This window comes from Bos grunniens, chromosome 4 (assembly GCF_055505025.1).
Source record: "Bos grunniens cultivar Pamir isolate PY7600 chromosome 4, Bosgru_T2T1.0, whole genome shotgun sequence".
Lineage (NCBI taxonomy): Eukaryota > Metazoa > Chordata > Mammalia > Artiodactyla > Bovidae > Bos > Bos grunniens.
Window position 1 is genome coordinate 783,178 of NC_141168.1, and position 18,354 is coordinate 801,531.

Consider the following 18,354-nt stretch of genomic DNA (forward strand, 5'->3'; position numbering starts at 1 on the left):
AGCCATTTCACAGGTCGCGTGAAAAAAGAATATTTCCTGCCGCATCAGTAAACAAGGATGGGCTAACAAGGGTTAGCAGTCTGTCATTTCAGACCCCAAATATGAATTCTGAGCAGGTACCACTCCCCACGCAAGAATCTCCAGAATGTCACAGCCATTCACAGGTGGGGGTGGGGGACAGGTTATCTTCCAGTGAGCTAAACAAAGTCACTTTAGCCCTGTTCCTGGCACACAGTTGACGAAAAGGTATCTGTTGAATAAATGATGTATAAACTGCAGTTCAGTCACTCAGTCGTGTCCGACTCTTTGCAACCCATGAACCACAGCATGCCAGGCCTCCCTGTCCATCACCAACTCCCGGAGTTTACCCAAACTCATGTCCATCGAGTCGGTGATGCCGTCCAGCCATCTCATCCTCTGTCGACCCCTTCTCCTGCCTTCAGTCTTTCCCAGCATCAGGGTCTTTTCAAATGAGTCAGCTCTTCGCATCAGGTGGCCAAAGTATTGGAGTTTCAGCTTCAGAATCAGTCCTTCCAAAGAACACCCAGGACTGATCTCCTTTAGGATGGACTGGTTGGATTTCCTTGCAATCCAAGGGACTTTCAAGAGTCTCCTCCAACACCACAGCTCAAAAGCATCAATTCTTCGGCGCTCAGCTTTCTTCACAGTCCAGCTCTCACATCCATACATGACCACTGGGAAAACCATAGCCTTGACTAGACGGACCTTTGTTAAACTTGGCAGACCTTAAATAACAATAACATGAATTTGTCCTAACAAGTTTCCATTTAAAGAAAGAGAGACACCAATTGACAGTTCTTAGTTATGGCTAAAGAGAAAGATACTGATGAACACCGTAAAGAATACTGTTGAGACAAAAGCCAATAGTATAATTGAGAAGTAATTGGACCAGGAAGTCTGTCTGTCTTTGTGTTAACCTGGAAACCCTGGGCAATACAACAAGGACAGAAACAGGTTATAAATTTTGTCTTGGGAAAGAAAGTCATTTTCAAATACGAGATTGTCAACGTGAAAACCCTAAGCAAGTCATGAAAACTCTTGAACAAGTATTTCATAAAGGACCAGTTATAAAAACAAATTTCTGTGTCTTATCCAAGAATAGCTATTAGAAAGCAGCATGGAAAACATCCTACAGAGGCCTGGCGCCACACTGGCAGTGAGACCTGCAGCCGATCAGGAGCGGGCGTGGAACCCGTTCCCCGGAACCCGTCCCGGAGCACTGGCGCTCTGGGTCCTGGGGAGACCGTGTCGAAAACAGTTAGTGGTGGTTCTCTCATGCTGCAGCTCCCTGGGGTGGTGAGGCCAGTTGGGACTAACAGGAGACTGACCAAAAAATGTTAAAAAGGAAAACCTGGGAAATAGATGTCAAAGAGGGCTTGGGAAACCTCTCCCATCCCTGGGCGTCTAGGAAGGTGTACTCATGCACAGGCACGTGAGTGAGTCTTGGCCGATCACCTCCAGCTGTGCTGAGGCTCCGTCAGCGGGGGTGAGGGCTGAGCAGGACCACGTGATGGGGCACACCACCCCCCCCCGCCCCCCCCCCCACACACACCAGCTCTCACCAAGTACCAGGAAAGTGAGTCACTCGGTCGTGCCTCTGCGACCCCACGGGCTACACAGTCTATGGAATTCTCCAGGCCAGAACACTGGAGTGGGTAGCCGTTCCCTTCTCCAGGGAATCTTCCCAAGGTAGGGATTAAACCCAGGTCTCCTGCATTGCAGGCGGATTCTTTACCAGCTGAGCTATCAGGGAAGCCCAAGAATACTGGGAGAGGAGTCCAAAGTATTAAAGAAACCTCTGACTGGTCACTAGCTGACCAAATTGGGTAACTGAGTGGAGACTTCAGAGGCAGCATGTGACAAAGAATATGGCTTCTAGAGAATTTATCCAAGAAGCTACTAAGTGAAAAACATCTGAGTCAAGGCAAGTATGTTCAAAGAAAACTAGCCAAAGAATTCACATAAAGTAAAGAGTGATTTTCAGGGAAACAAATTATCGAAAGAATGAAGTAAGAATTCTGGAGTATAAAATACAGTACATGAAAGGTAAATGCCACTGAGGTTCAGTGATAGACTTGAGTTGAAAAGAGAGTCAGAAACTTGAAGCGGAGTCACAGACCATCTCCTCTCCTTTGAGCACAAAGAGCAGGCTGGAGCGTGAACAAGGCCACTCAGTGACGCCCCAGAGGGGAGGGAGGAACGGGACCAGATGACGCGGAAACACGCCGGGTTTGCTGGAAACATCACACATTAAAGCAGCTCAGCAGACCTCCCGCAGGAGAAAGTCAGAGGCCCCAGCAGGCGCGGCTCAGCCGTAACGAGGGCAGGCAGGCTCAGGCGTCTTCCACAAGGACGCGCTGAGGTCCTGCCAGTGGCTTACCGCAACCACTGAGGCCAGGACGCGGGTGACCGTGCCCAGCGCTGGAAGAGCCCGTCTCCAGCAAGACTCTCCTACGGAAGGAAGGGCGGCGTGTCCCCAGATTCTCTTCTCACCGTTACACCTGCCCTGCAAGGGCCACCCGAGGACGGACGTCTGCTTCCGGCCGTCCCCTTGGGACTCAGTCATCTGTTTCTACCGGGAGTGGCCGGGCCAAGAGCGGAGCCCCAGTCAGACCGGCCCGCGCGCCCTGCACGCGTCTCGCCCTCGGCTGAGCGGGCCCAGGGGGCCGGAGCGGCTGCAGCCGTGCCTGGCAAGCGAGCAGGACGCAGGGGCCGTGGGAAGGCGCCTGGCGAAGGCGCCTGGCGTGCGCGGGGGTGGGGGGCAGCCTCCGCGTCCCCAGCTCTGCGCCGCTGCAGGCCCCGAGCAGCGGCCCCACGGGCGCCATCTGCTGCCCGCGGCCTGCCTAGGCCTGTGGGCCGGGGCCTCTGAAGGCCACTCCCCGCGGCACAAACAGGCCAGTTTGTAACTACTGCTTTCATTCATCGCGGCATAAGAAAGAGATATGTGCAGAAGCCCTAATCGTTCTGCCCTGAAGTTTCCCAAACGGGCTGCCGTGTGCCCCACATGCGGTGACCAATAGCACCCAGGTGCCCCCCCCACCCAGGTGCCCTTCAGTGCCCCCCCCCCCACCCCACCCAGGTGCCCTTCAGGATACCTGGCCTGGCCCACAGGCCTTCCGCCAGCTCGCTGCACACCCTGGGCCGTATGCACCCCGGGCAGTGCCTGCCTTCTGAGGCCTGGTGGATTCTACTTGAAGTAACTGCACAGGAGGGCCCAGGGGCCAGGCTGGGCAGCACCATGGCAACCCCAGGAGGGTTTCCTGCTCCAGCCACAAGGACCCAGTCATGGGCTACACATCGCCGCACTCAGGCTCCAGGCTGGTCCCCGTCCCCAGTCCCAAATGGGACAGTCACACACAAGACACATCCTTTTCTAGAAGCTTCTCTAGAATCCGACAGTGTGGGGAAGGCTGATCTTCAGGTTCTGGGTCATTTCACTGCTACCAGCTTCAGGGCTGGATTTGTCCCCAAGGTGAAAGGCAAGCTGTTCATGGCAGTTTTCTAAATAAGTAAAAAAGTAAAGGCACAACCCTCTGTTCTTGTGCAAGCCCACCTCCATGTGATGGAGACGGGTTTTTCTGTCGGACTTTGCTTTCATTTTCACGCTAATATTTCATATCAAATAACCCAAGATTTCCTTTCACTTGTCTGCAATCTTGCAAGCTGCTTTAACTCAAGAAGCTGAGCTCTTTATTGGTGAACATGTTCAGTTCAGTTCAGTCAGTCAGTCGTGTCCGACTCTTTGTGACCCCATGAATCACAGCATGCCAGGCCTCCCTGTCCGTCACCAACTCCCGGAGTTCACTCAGACTCACGTCCATCGAGTCAGTGATGCCATCCAGCCATCTCATCCTCTGTCGTCCCCTTCTCCTCCTGCCCCCAATCCCTCCCAGCATCAGGGTGTTTTCCAATGAGTCAACTCTTTGCATGAGGTGCCCAAAGTATTGGAGTTTCAGCTTCAAAATCAGTCCTTCCAAAGAACACCCAGGACTGATCTCCTTTAACTGGTTGGATCTCCTTGCAATCCAAGGGATTCTCAAGAGTATTCTCCAACACCACAGCTCAAAAGCATCAATTCTTCAGCGCTCAGCTTTCTTCACAGTCCAACTCTCACATCCATACGTGACTACTGGAAAAACCATAGCCTTGACCAGACGGACCTTTGTTGGCAAAGTAATATCTCTGCTTTTTAATATGCTGTCTGGGTTGGTCATAACTTTCCTTCCAGGGAGTAAGCGTCTTTTAATTTCATGGCTGCAATCACCATCTGCAGTGATTTTGGAGCCCCCCAAAATAAAGTCTGACACTGTTTCCCCATCTATTTCCCATGAAGTAATGGGACCAGATGCCATGATCTTAGTTTTCTGAATGTTGAGCTTTAAGCCAACTTTTTCACTCTCCTCTTTCACCTTCATCAAGAGGCTTTTTAGTTCCTCTTCACTTTCTACCATAAGGGTGGTGTCATCTGCATATCTGAGGTTGTTGATATTTCTCCCGGCAATCTTGATTCCAGCTTGTGCTTCTTCGAGCCCAGCGTTTCTCATGATGTACTCTGCATATAAGTTAAATAAGCAGGGTGACAATATACAGCCTTGACGTACTCCTTTTCCTATTTGGAACCAGGCTGTTGTTCCATGTCCAGTTCTAACTGTTGCTTCCTGACCTGCATACAGGTTTCTCAAGAGGCAGGTCAGGTGGTCTGGTATTCTCATCTCTTTCAGAATTTTCCACAGTTTATTGTGATCCACACAGTCAAAGGCTTTGGCATAGTCAAACACGTTAGCATAACTTAAATGAAACATAACACCAAGAGCTTCTTAGATCATTTTTTATGCAACAGTTTTTCCAAAACCTTGCCCAGATTTTCCCTCACGCCCCTCCAAGTGTGTGAATGCCCCCAACATGAGGAACCAGGTCTACCTGTTCTTTATAAAGAGTGCAGAAATAGCTTTGGGGAAATTTGGTTGTATACACGTTACCCTTCTTTGAAAGTGTAAACCTCTGAAATATCTTGTTGACTTTTCCCAACTGCTTACGATGCTACCCATCGCTTGGTAAAGTTGAGTCGCAGTCCACTGCACACAAGCAGCATGCGAGGCCGCGAGGGGCGGCCTGTCTTCAGGGGCCAGGTGTGCACGTGTGCCTGTGTCTGCATGCACGAGCACATGGGAACCGCCAGTGCATGCACGAGTGGACGCGTGTGTGTTGTGCATGATGTTGACTATGTACACACCTGCCCTGTGTGTTTACACGTGTGTGCACGCAAGTGTATGGATATGTGCTTGTTGTGTTGTACATGTGTATGGTGTGTGCGTATGTATGCACTTTGTGTGCGTGTGTATAAGTATGCATGAGCATGTTTGGCTTTTCCAAGATGTTCTTCTCAAACCCAGGGTTTCAATCTGGATCGCCTTGAGAGCAGAGCCTAAGGCAAGACCTGTGTACGTATGGTTGTTTGGTAATGTGGGGCTGAGAGCGAGACTTCCCTTCTCTTTTGGTCTCTGAAAAGATAAGTTCTCATGAGAGAGTGATCACCTGTAATTTGCCTATAAAAACTTCTGAGCCTGATGCCTTTCAGGAAGAATTGGATTGCCATTCATTTTAACATTTGGTATTAGTTTATTTTCAATTTCTCATCAAATCAGTTTTGCAGACTATCTACTTCATGCTTTCCAATTTTTTGGAAAACAATTTCTTATCAATCTCTATTATATTTGTAGTTGCAGCTCCTTTTAATTTCACAACATTGTTTCTGTGTACCTTCTACTTTTTTCTTGATTAGAATTGCGAGAAATCCATTTATCTTAGTAGTTTTGTGAAGAAGAAAAAAAGAAAGTGAAAGTGTTAGTCGCTCAATTGTGTCTGACCCTTTGCAACCCCATGGACTGTAGCCTACCTACCCAGGCTCCTCGGTTCATGGGATTCTCCAGGCCAGGATACTGGAGTGGGTAGCATTCCTTTCTCCATGGGTCTTAGTGACCCAGGGATCGAGCCTGGGTCTCCTGCATTACAGATGGATTCTTTACCATCTGAGCCACCCAGGAAGCAGATTAGTTTTGTAAAGATATTATTTTATTATGTCAGTTGTTTTCTTTATATTAAATTCTGCTCTTGCCTCCCTTCTGTCTACCTTGGTTTACAGAGTTGAATATCAAACTTATTTTCCATCCTTCTTTTAAGACAATTAAATTCATCTAATGCTAGAAGTTTTACCCTTCACACTGCTCTGCTTCCCCTCCCGACTTTGGCTAAGCACGTGCTTTCATCTAATCTAGATGTTTTATAACTTCCATTGAGATTTACTCTTTATTCCCAGAGTTACATAGAAGATGTTTTAACTTCCCAAGCATGCTCCCCCACCTTCTGGTGTTGGTTATGAAGTTAACTGCACTGATGTCAGAGAAGATCCTCTTCATGAATCTGGCTTGTTGTGGTAAAGGGGCTTGGGTGACTCAGTGAAGCTATGAGCCATGCCGTGCAGGCCACCCAAGACGGACGGGTCGTATGAAGAGTTCTGACAGAAACGTGCTCCACTGGAGGAGGGAACGGCAAACCACTCCAGCATTCTTGCCTTAAGAACCCCGTGAACAGCATGAAAAGACCAAAAGACGTAACACCAGAAGATAAGCCCCTCAGGTTGGAAGCTGTCCAATATGCTACTGAGGAAGAGTGGAAGGCAATTGCTAATAGCTCCAGAAAGAATGAACAGGCTGGGCCAAATCGGAAATGATGCCCAACTGTGGATGTGTCTGGTGGTGAAAGTACAGTCTGATGCTGTAAAGAACAATATCGCATAGGAACCTGGAATTGTAGGTCCATGAGTCAAGGTAAATAGGACATGGTCAAGCAGAAGATGGCAAGAGTGAATGAACATCGACATCTTAGGAATCAGTGACCTAAGATAGACAGGAATGGGCAATTTTAATTGGGATGACCATCGTAACTACTGCTATGGGCAATAAATAATCCTTAGAAGAAATGAAGCAGCCTTCATAGTCAACAAAAGAGTCTGAAATCCAGTACCTGGCCGCGGTCCCAAAACGACAGAACGATCTTGGTTCATTTCCAACGCAAACCATTCAGCATCACAGAAACTCAAGTCTATGCCCCAACCACTAATACTGAAGAAGCTGAAGTTGACCAGTTCTATGAAGATCTATAAGACCTTCATAGAACTGACACCCAAAAAAGATGTCCTTTTCATCACAGGGGACTGGAATGCAAAAGAAGGAAGTCAAGAGATACCGGAAATAACAGACAAGTTTGGTCTTGGAATACAAAATATAACAGGGCAGAGGCTAACAGTTTTGTCAAGAGAACACACCAGTCATGGCAAACACCCATTTCCAACGACACAAGAGATGACTCTACACATGGACATCACCAAATGGTCAATACCAAAATCAGATTGATGATATTCTTTGCAATCAGTGATGGAGAAACTCTATATAGTCAGCAGAAATAAGACCTGGAGCTGACTCTGACTCAGATTATCAGCTCCTTATTGCGAAATTCAAGCTTAAATTGAAGAAAGTGGGGAAAATCCCTAGACCATTCACATACGAGCTAAATCAAATCCTTATGACTATACAATGGAGGTAACAAATATTTTCAGGGGATCAGATCTGGTAGACAGAGTGCTTGAGGAACTATGGACAGAGGTTTGTAACATTGTACAGGGGGTGGTGACCAAAGCCATCCCAAAGAAAAACAAATTCAAGAAGGCAGAGTGGTTGTCTGAGGAGGCCTTACAAATAGCTGAGGAGGGAAGAGAAGCAAAAGGCAAAGGAGAAAAGGAAAGATATACCCATCTAAAGGCAGAGTTCCAAAGAATAGCAAGGAGAGATAAGAAGGCCTTCTTAAGTGAACAATGCAAAGAAATAGAAAACAATACAATGGGAAAAACTAGAGATCTCTTCAAGAAAATTGGAGATATCAAAGGAACATTTCATGCAAGGATGGGCACGATATAATAAACAGTATGGACATAACAGAAGTAGAAGAGATTAAGAAAAGATGGCAAGAATACACAGAAGAACTGTACGAAAAAGGTCTTAATGATCCAGATAACCATGATGGTGTGGTCACTCACCTAGATCCAGACAGCCTGGAGTGTGAAGTCAAGTGGCCCTTAGGAAGCATCACTATGAACAAAGCTAGTGGAGGTGATGAAGTTCCAGCTGAGCTATTTAAATTCCTAAAAGATGATGCTATGAAAGTGCTGCACTCAATACGCCAGCAAATTTGGAAAAGTGAGCAGTGGCCACAGGAGTGGAAAAGGTCAGTTTTCATTCCAGTCCCAAAGAAAGGCAATGCCAAAGAATTTTCAGACTACTGGACAATTGTACTCATTTTACACACTAGGAAGGAAATGCTCAAAATCCTTCAAGTCAGGTTTCAACAGTAGGTGAGCCAAGAACTTTCAGATGTACTAGCTAGATTTAGAAAAGACAGGGGAACCAAGGATCAAATTGCCAACATTTGTTGGATTTTAGAGAAAGCAAAGGAATTTCAGAAATACATCTACTTCTGCTTCATTGACTACACTAAAGCATTTGACTCTGTGGATCACAACAAACTGTGGGAAATTCTTGAAGAGATGGGAATACCAGGCCACCTGACCTGCCTCCTGAGAAACCTGTATGCGGCTCAAGAAGCAACGGTTAGAATCTTACATGAAACAACTGATTGGTTCACAATTTGGAAAGAAATACAACAAGGCTGTACATTGTCACCCTTTCTACTTAACGTATATGCAGATAACATGATGGGAAATGCCAGACTGGCTGAATCACAAGCTGGAGTCAAGATTGCCTGGGGAAATATCAACAGTCTCAGGTATGCAGATGTTACCATTCTAATGGCAGAAAGTGAAGAGGAACTGAAGAGCATCTTGATGAGGGTGAAAAAGAGTGAAAAAGCTGGCTTGAAACTCAACGTTCAAAACCCTAAGATCATGGCATCTGGTCCCATCACTTCAAGGCAAGTAGGAGGGGAAAAAGTGGAAACAGTGACAGAGTTTATTTCTTGGGCTCCACAGTTACTGCAAATGGTCACTATAGCCATGAAATTAAAAGATTCTTGCTCCTTGGAAGAAAAGCTATGACAAACCTGGACAGCATATTCAAAAGCAGAGACATAACTTTGCCAACAAAGGTCCGTCTAGTCAAGGCTATGGTTTTTCCAGTGGTCATATATGGATGTGAGAGTTGGACTGTGAAGAAAGCTGAGCGTCAAAGAATTGATGCTTTTGAACTGTGGTGTTGGAGAAGACTTTGGAGAGTCTCTTGGACTGCAAGGAGATCCAACCAGTCCATCCTAAAGGAGATCAGTCCTGGGTGTTCATTGGAAGGACTGATGCTGAAGCTGAAACTCCAATACTTTGGCCACCTGATGCGGAGAGCTGACTCATTGGAAAAGACCCTGATGCTGGGAAAGATTGAAGGCAGGAGGAGAAGGGGACGACAGAGGATGAGATGGTTGGATGGCATCATTGACTCAGTGGACGTGAATCTGAGCAAACTCCGGGAGCTGGTGGAGGACGTACTGTGCTGCAGTCCATGGGTCACAAACGGACGTGGCTTGGTGACTGAACAACTACAACATAGATGTCTCCACAACGTTGATGCTTCAGGGGGAGTCGAGCTCGTCCCCCATCCTTGTCTTTGCCTCCTGGCCCTTGGTCCAGAGCAGATCTTAAAGGAGATTCCGAGACCCACTCCTTGAGAGCTGGGATCTTGGGATAGCAGCTCCTGCAACCAAGTGAGAGGGGCCTTGACATGGCTACTGGTCAGGGTCTGGGTCTGGGGCTGCTGCGCCAGAAGCACCAGTTTTTGAACCTTTCAGCTTCTTTTGCTGGGCAGGTAGGTCTGCCTGGCACTTGGCTGCAAGCAGAGAGCCCAGACCTGGCACTGGTCCTCCATGGGGCACGCCCAGCCCGCTTGATGGCAGACAGAAGGGGAAGAAAGTGCAAAGAGTGACGGGTTTATTTTCTTGGCCTCCAAAATGGCTGCGGACGGTAACTGCAGCCGTGAATATAAGACGCTTGCTCCTTGGAAGGAAAGCTGTGACCAACCTAGACAGCATATGAAAAAGGAGGCCCCACACTCCAGCTGTAGCTGCTTGTCCGCTGCTTGCAACCCGTGGCCCCAGGACCTCATTCTGCATTCCTGTTCCAATTTTGCTCCACGGGTGCAGCGATGCAGTTTTTGTTTTCTCCATTTATATCCTGTCTCCTGCAGCTGCTGGGGCAGGAGAAGTGAGCAGAGCACTGAAGTGAGCACTCACGTCACCCTGACCCAGAGCCCTCACGTCTGTGTCATCCTGAGACAGTCGGGCTGCTGATGACGGACACCTCCTCACCGTCAGGAGCCGTGGTCCCACCAGGTGGCGCTGTGGTCAGGGCGATACCTTTCGGCTTTCGAAGGTTCAGGAAGGAGCTGCTGCTGCTAAGTCACTTCAGTCGTGTCCGACTCTGTGCGACCCCAGAGACGGCAGCCCACCAGGCTCCCCCATCCCTGGGATTCTCCAGGCAAGAACACTGGAGTGGGTTGCCATTTCCTTCTCCAATGCCTGAAAGTGAAAAGTGAAAGTTAAGTTGTTCAGTTGTGTCCGACTCTTAGCGACCCCATGGGCTGCAGCCTACCAGGCTCCTCCGCCCATGGGATTTCCCAGGCAAGAGTACTGGAGTGGGGTGCCATCGCCTTCTCCGCAGGAAGGAGCTATTTCATTCATTTCTGCATGTGTTTTAGAGCCAGAAGGAGCCACTAATTGTGACAGCTCTGCCTTCCATTTTCCAAGTGAGGAGATAGGCTCTCAAAGAAAATGATTTGCCCAAGATCTTGTTAACTGCAAGAACCAGGTGCGTCCCACCAGCATGTTTTACAGCTGTCTCAGGATGGCAAACTTGCCTACCAAGGAATCTCCTTTTAAAGTAGAGATACCGCCCAATCTAAATACAACAAAATACTTCCAATGAAGTCACTCTTACGAGATTAGATGAGTTGATGGTCAGTTATTATTTTACTAAACTATCTCAATATCACAAAAACCTTTAAGCCATCTCTTGAATTTAATTATTTAGTAACAGCCAATAATTACAGTTTCCTTACTCTTTCACGAATGGACTTCTAGGAAAATACCCACACGTAAGATAAAGTTGATGGTGTAAAGTGATTTAACACGATAGACAGTTGATGTTAATTTGGACAAGACAAGACTGTGTGCTGTACGTACTCAACATGTATGTTCCTGGAAAAGGCTGTGAAGGGCAAGCCTAACTTACCTGCACACAGAACAGTGTTAGGGCTCTGCTCCTCACTAGGAGGTCCAGACCACATATCTCATAGACACTGCTGGCCCTGTGTGAATGACAGCAGGAAGGAGTCCCTGCAGGGACAGCTGTGCACAGGGGCCCCTTTCCTACATCCTGGGAACCGCCACCTGCTCTGTCTGCTGCTCCGTTCGAGGAGCAGACACAAAGGCTGCATTGCATTGAAAGGTTCAGAACAGACAGATCCACAGCGGTGCTGTGCCAGCTCCCATTCCCGTCTTCCCAACAGGCTCCCCTGGGACCATGCGCACACAGGGCCCCCAAGAGACCCATTCCCACCTCCAGAGAGCCTGACCAGGTAGGTCTGAGGAGGCCCAAGCTGGGCCATAAAGACTCCCGGGTGATCCTCGTTTGTCTTGAGGTGAGAGCTCCTGTTGCTGAGTGCGGCCGCCTTCTGAAAGCTTCCTGCACATCCCACTGCCTGTGAGCACTGCCCAGGAGTGTGGGCCCGGTAGAGGTTTCCACACCAGCTCTGCTTTCCCACTCCACTAACTCGATTTCAAATCCCCAGCTAGGTACGTCTGTGTTGGTACTCAGCCTGCTGAGATTTGTTTATAACAGCTTTATTAACATATAATCCATATGCTATAAAATTTAGCCTTTTAAAGTATACAATTCAGTGGTTTTTAGTATGTTCACAAGGCTGTGAACACATTACAGTCAATTCCAGATGGTTTTCATCACACGAAAGGCGCCCTGCACCCATTAGCAGTCATTGTCAGCCTCTGCCATCTCCTAAGCTACCTTTGCCTGTGGATCTGCCTGTTGCGGACATTTCCTATTAGTGGAATCACACACGGTGTCTCTTTTGTGTCTGCTTCTCTCACTGGGCATCGTGTCTTCGGGCTCATCGACATTACAGCCTGAGTTAGAGCCCTGTTCCCTCTAAGGCTGAAGAGTATGCCACCGTGTGGGTGGGCCCACCTTGTTTGCCCACTTGTCTGTTGGTGGACGTTGGGTTGTGTCCAGTTTCATCGTGCTGGTGCTCTTTGAGAGGACGGTGATCATGACAGGGGTTGGAAGTCTGGCTTGGAAGGATTCAGACAGGGGGCAGCATCCCCCAGGCAATGCTCGCTTACGGTGGGCTCAGCACTACAGGTTCTACGCTTGTGCCACTCAAATTTCCTCTTTCCCCATTTTTTCTGACTTCCCTGGTGGCTCAGATGGTAAAGTGTCTGCCTGCAATGTGGGAGACCCGAGTTCAATCCCTCCGTTGGGAAGATCTCCTGGAGAAGGAAATGGCAACCGACTCTGGTACTCTTGCCTGGATAATCCCATGGACGGAGGAACCTGGTAGGCCATAGTCCATGGGGTCACAAAAAGTCAGACACGACTGAGCGACGTCACTTTCACTTTTCCATCTTTTCTGCCAGCAACTTCTGCCCATTAGGATCACCTGGGGATTCTGATACTAGTTAAACACACGAGTGCTCACTGGGCCTCCCTCCCATTGTCTGAGTTCATTGGTCTGCCCAGGTATAGGTTCATGTTCTCATTAGCAGCTCAGGAAATTCTAATCTGCAGCATGGCTAAAGGTGATTTGCTCTGGGCATATATCACATACTCCTCGGAGTTGCCTACCCAAGAGACCCCCACCTAGCTCAGTGGGGCTCTCCCGGGAGGAGCTGCCCTGGCTCCAGGAGCCCTGAGGAAGATGAAGGCAGATCGCTCCCCTTTCCCATCTTGTTCCAAGGTCATTGTAGAAGGTTCAGTTCAGTTCAATTACTCAGTCGTGTCCGACTCTTTTTGACCCCATGGACTGCAACATGCCAGGCTACCCTATCCACCACCACCTCCTGGACCTTGCTCAAACTCATGTCCATCGAGTTGATGATGCCATCCAACCATCTCATCCTCTGTCATCGCCTTCTCCTCCTGCCTTCAATCTTTCCCAGCATCAGGGTGTTTTCTAACGTGTCAGTTCTTCCCATCAAGTGGCCAAAGTATTGGACCTTCAGCTTCAGCATCATTTCTTCCAATAAATATTCAGGACTGATTTTCTTTAATAAGAAAAGATCTCTTTGCCATCCAAGGGACTCTCAAGAATTTTCTTCAACACCACAGCTGAAAAGTATCAACTCTTCGGTGCTCAGCTTTCTTTATGGTCCAACTCTCAACATCCATACATGACTACTGGAAAAACCATAGCTTTGCCCACACAGACATTTGTCGGCAACTAATGTCTCTGCTTTTCAATATGCTGTCTAGGTTGGTCATAGCTTTTCTTCCAAGGAGTAAGCGTCTTAATTTCATGGCTGCAGTCACCATCTGCATTGATTTTGGAGCCCAAGAAAATAAAGTCTGTCACTGTTTCCATTGTTTCCCCATCTATTTGCCTTGAAGTGATGGGACCAGACGCCATATCTTAGTTTTCTGAATGTTGAGTTTTAAGCCAGCTTTTTCACTCTCCTCTTTCACTTTCAAGAGGCTCTTTAGTTCCTCTTCACTTTCTGCCATAAGGGTGGTGTCATCTGCATATCTGAGGTTACTGATATTTCTTCCAGCCACCTTGATTCCAGCTTGTGCTTCATTCAGCCCAGCATTTTGCATGATGTACTCTGAATATAAGTTAAATAAGCAAGGTGACAATATACAGCTTATTGACATACTCCTTTCCCAATCTGTAAAAGTTCTGTTGTTCCATGTCCGGTGCTAACTGTTGCTTCTTGACCTGCATATAGATTTCTCAGGAGGCAGGTCAGTTCAGTTCAGTCGCTCAGTCGTGTGCAACCCCATGAACTGCAGCATGCCAGACCTCCCTGTCCATTACCAACTCCTGGAGTTTACCCAAACTTATGTCCATTGAGTCGGTGATGCCATCTAACCATCTCATCCTCTGTCGTCCCCTTCTCCTCCTGCCTTCAGTCTTTCCCAACATCAGGGTCTTTTCAAATGAGTCAGCTCTTCACATCAGGTGGCCAAAATATAGGAGTTTCAGCTTCAACTTCAGTCCTTCCAATGAACATCCAGGACTGATCTCCTTTAGGATGGACTGGTTGGATCTCCTTGCAGTCCAAGAGACTCTCAAGAGTCTTCTCCAACACCACAGTTCAAAAACATCAATTCTTCTGCACTCAGCTTTCTTTATAGTCCAACTCTCACATCCATACATGACCACTGGAAAAACCATAGCCTTGACTAGACGGACCTCTGCTGGCAAAGTAATGTCTCTGCTTTTTAATATGCTATCTAGGTTGGTCATAACTTTCCTTCCAAGGAGGCAGGTCAGTGGTCTGGTATTCCCATCTCTTGAAGAATTCTCCACAGTTTGTTGTGATCCACACAGTCAAAGGCTTTAGTGTAGTCAATGAGGCAGAAGTAGATGTTTTTCTGGAATTCGCTTGCTTTTCTATGATCCAGCATATGTGACAATTTGGTCTCTTGTTCCTCTGCCTTTTGTAAATCCAGCTTGAAAGTTCTCAGTTCATGTACTGTTGAAGCCTAGCTTGGAGAATTTTGAGCATTACTTTACAGCGTGTGACAGGAGTGCAATTGTACGGCAGTTTGAGCATTCTTTGGCACTGCCTTTCTTTGGGATTGGAATGAAAACTGACTTTTTCCAGTCCTATGGCCACTGCCGAGTTTTTCAAATTTGCTGGCATATTAAGTGCGGCACTTTCCCAGCATCATCTTTTAGGACTTGAAATAGCTTAGCTGGAATTTCACCACCTCCACTAGCTTTGTTTGTAGTGATGCTTCCTAAGACCCTCTTGACTTTGCACTCCAGGATGTCTGGCTCTAGGTGAATGATCACACCATCGTGATTATCTGGGTCATGAAGATCTTTTTTTGTATAGTTCTTCTGTGTATTCTTGCCACCTCTTCTTAACTTCTGCTTCTCTTGGGTCCATACCATTTCTGTCCTTTATTATGTCCATCTTTGCATGAAATGTTCCCTTGGTATCTCTAATTTTCTTGAAAAGATCTCTAATCTTTCCCATTCTACTGTTTTCCTCTATTTCTTTGCACTGATCACTGAGAAAGGCTCTCTTATCTCTCTTTGCTATTCTCTGGAACTCTACCTTCAGGTGCCCAAAGTATCGGAGTTTCAGCTTCAGCATCAGTCCTTCCAGTGAACATTCTGGACCAATTTCCTTTAGGATGGACTGGTTGGATCCCCTTAGAGTCCAAGAAACTCTCAAGAGTCTTCTCTAACACCACAGTTAAAAAGCATCAATTCTTTGGCACTCAGCTTTCTTTATAGTTCAACTCTCACATCCATACATGACTACTGGAAAAACCATAGGTTTGACTAGATGGACCTTTGTCAGCAAAGTAATGTCTCTGCTTTTTAATATGCTGTCTAGGTTGGTCATAGCTTTTCTTCCAAAGAGCAAGCGTCTTTTAATTTCATGGTTGCAGTCACCATCTGCAGTGATTTTGGAGCCCCAAGGATATAAAGTCTGTCACTGTTTGCATTGTTTCCCCATTTATTTACCATGAAGTGATGGGACCGGATGCCATGATCTTAGTTTTTTGAATGCTGAGTTTTAAGCCAACTTTTTCACTCTCCTCTATCACTTTACTCAAGAGGCTCTTCAGTTCCTCTTCGCTTTCTGCCACATGCGTGGGTGATGTCATCTACCTCTCTGAGGTTATTGATATTTATCTGAGGTTTGTTTCTAAACATGATCTTGCTCCTCTTACTGTCTTATTGGGGCTTCTCCTTTGCCCTTGACAGGGGTATCTTTTTTTGGTGGGATCCAATATTCTCCTGTCAATGGTTGTTCAGTGGTTAGTTTCAAGTTTGGAGTTCTCACAGGAGAAGATGAGCCCACATCCTTCTATTTCTGCCATCTTGAGAGGCAGATGTGTGTGCAGATTCCTTTGGGGACCATGTGGAAGAGTCTTATGTCTAGGAGTGGTGGCACCTGCAGAGGGGCCCCTGTCTTCACACCCCCCTCCTGGGTGTTGCCCTGAGATCCTCCAGACTTGGGTGAAGTCCCCAGGCAGAGCAAGGGTGGCCCTTGAGCTTCCAGTGACTTCTGCTTTACCTTTCATTGTTGTTGAATCCACTCCACGTACGTTTCCCAAGTTCAGACTTTTATTGCAGAGAAGGTAGAGTATCAAACCACAAAAAGAAGGACAGGTTTCTGCAGGGCCTCCTCCCAGCCCTGTATGGCTCCAGAACCACCTGCTTTGATCACTTTCTGCCCCAGGGACTGAACACCCCCAACCTGGAGAGTGGACTGGGATGGAAAGAGGGAGGAAGTGGAGCAGGGTTCCGCGTGGGGCAGCGAGGCGGGTATGGGGTGTGTGGGACTTGTGGGTGTGTGTGGGTATGTGTGTGGGGTTGGGTATCTGGGTGTGGGGACGTGGAGTGTGTAGGGGTGTGTGTGCTGTGTGTGGGTGTGTGGTGTGTGGGGGTGTGTGGGGTTTGGGGGATATGGGGTGTGCGTGTGTGTGTGAGGTGTGGGTTTGTGTGGGTTGTGTACGTGTGTGTGTATGTGTTGTGTGTGGGGGTGTGTGTAGGGTGTGTGGGTGTGTGTGGGGATGTGTGGGGCTTGGGGGCTGGGTATGTGGGTGTGGAGTGTATGGGTGTGTGTGGGGATGTGTGGGTCTAGGGGGTGGGGGTGGGTATGTGGGTGTGTGTGGGGTATAGGGGCTGTGTGGGGGTGTGTGTGGGGATGTGAGGGGTGTGTAGGGTGTGTGTGTGTGTGTGTGTGTGTGTGTGGAGGTGCGTGTGACATGAGGGGTGTGTGGGTGTGTGTGAGGGGTATGTGGAGGGTGTGGAGCATGTGTGGGTGTGGGAGGTGTGTGGGTGTGTGGAGGGTGTGGTGTATGTGTGGGGTGTGTGTGTGTGTGTGTGGGATGTGAGGTGTGTGGATGTGTGTGGGGTGTGTGGGTGTGGGGTGTCTGGGTGGGTGTGTGGGGGGTGTGTGAGGTGTGTGGGGTGTGAGGTCTGTGGATGTGGGGTATGTAGGGTGTATGTTGGTGTTTGGGGTGTGTGGGGATGTGGAGTATGTGGGTGTGTGTGTGGGGGAGTGTGTGATGTGTGTGCGGGTATTGTGTGGGGGGGTGTGGGTGTGAGGTGTGTGGGGGAGTGTGGGGTGTGTGGGTGTCGGGTATGTGGGGGTTGTGTGTGTGTGGTGTTGTGTGTGGGGTGAAGGATGTGAGGTGTGTGGGCGTGGGGGGTTATCTGTGTGTGTTGTGTGGATGTGTAGGGGAATGTGGGGTGTGTGTGGTGTGGGATGTGAGGTGTGTGGGGTTGTGTATGTGCGGGTGTGGGGGAGTGTGGGGTGTATAGGTGTGGAGTATGAGGTGTGTGTGGGTGTCAGGTTTGTGGGTGCCGGGTGTGTGGGGGTTGTGTGTGTGTGGGTGCGGGCATGGGTGGGGTATGTGTGGGGTGAGGTGTGTGAAGTCTGTGTGTGTGTGTGGTGTGTGGGGGGTGTGGGTGTGGGGGGTTGTGTGTGTGCGGGTGTGGGTGGGGTGTGTGTGGGGTGAGGGGTGTGAGGTCTGTGTGTGCGTGGGGTGTGTGGGTGTGGGGGTTGTGTGTGTGCGGGTGTTGTGTGGACGTGTGGGGTGTGTGTGGTGTGAGGTGTGTGTGGGGGGTGTGGTGTGTGGGGGTTGTGTGGGTGTTGTGTGGGAGTGGGGGATGTGGGCGTGGGTGGGGTGTGGACATGTGGAGGCTGTGGGGCTGTGTGGCGTGTGTGGGCGTCGGGTGTTTGTGGGGGTGTGGGGGAGTGTGGGGTATGTGGGGTGTGGGGGCAGCGGGGGAGCGGGGCCACCGGGAGCGCCCACAGCCCCAAGGTTACTGTGGTAGGAGGTGGGCGTGGCCGCCCGGCGGGTGAGGAGCAGGGTGACGGGGCGTGGCGTCCGGGGACTTCAGGGGCGGGGGCTGAGCGGAAGGCGGGGGCTGGGGCTGCTCCCGAGGAGAAGTGGGCGGGGCCGCGCAGACCCCTGGGGACCGCCCGGATGCCCCGGGCCTCCAGTGAGCTCCTCTGGCCTCGCTGTCACAAGCTTCTTGTCAAACCAGGACCACCCGCTACCTCCCCAGATGG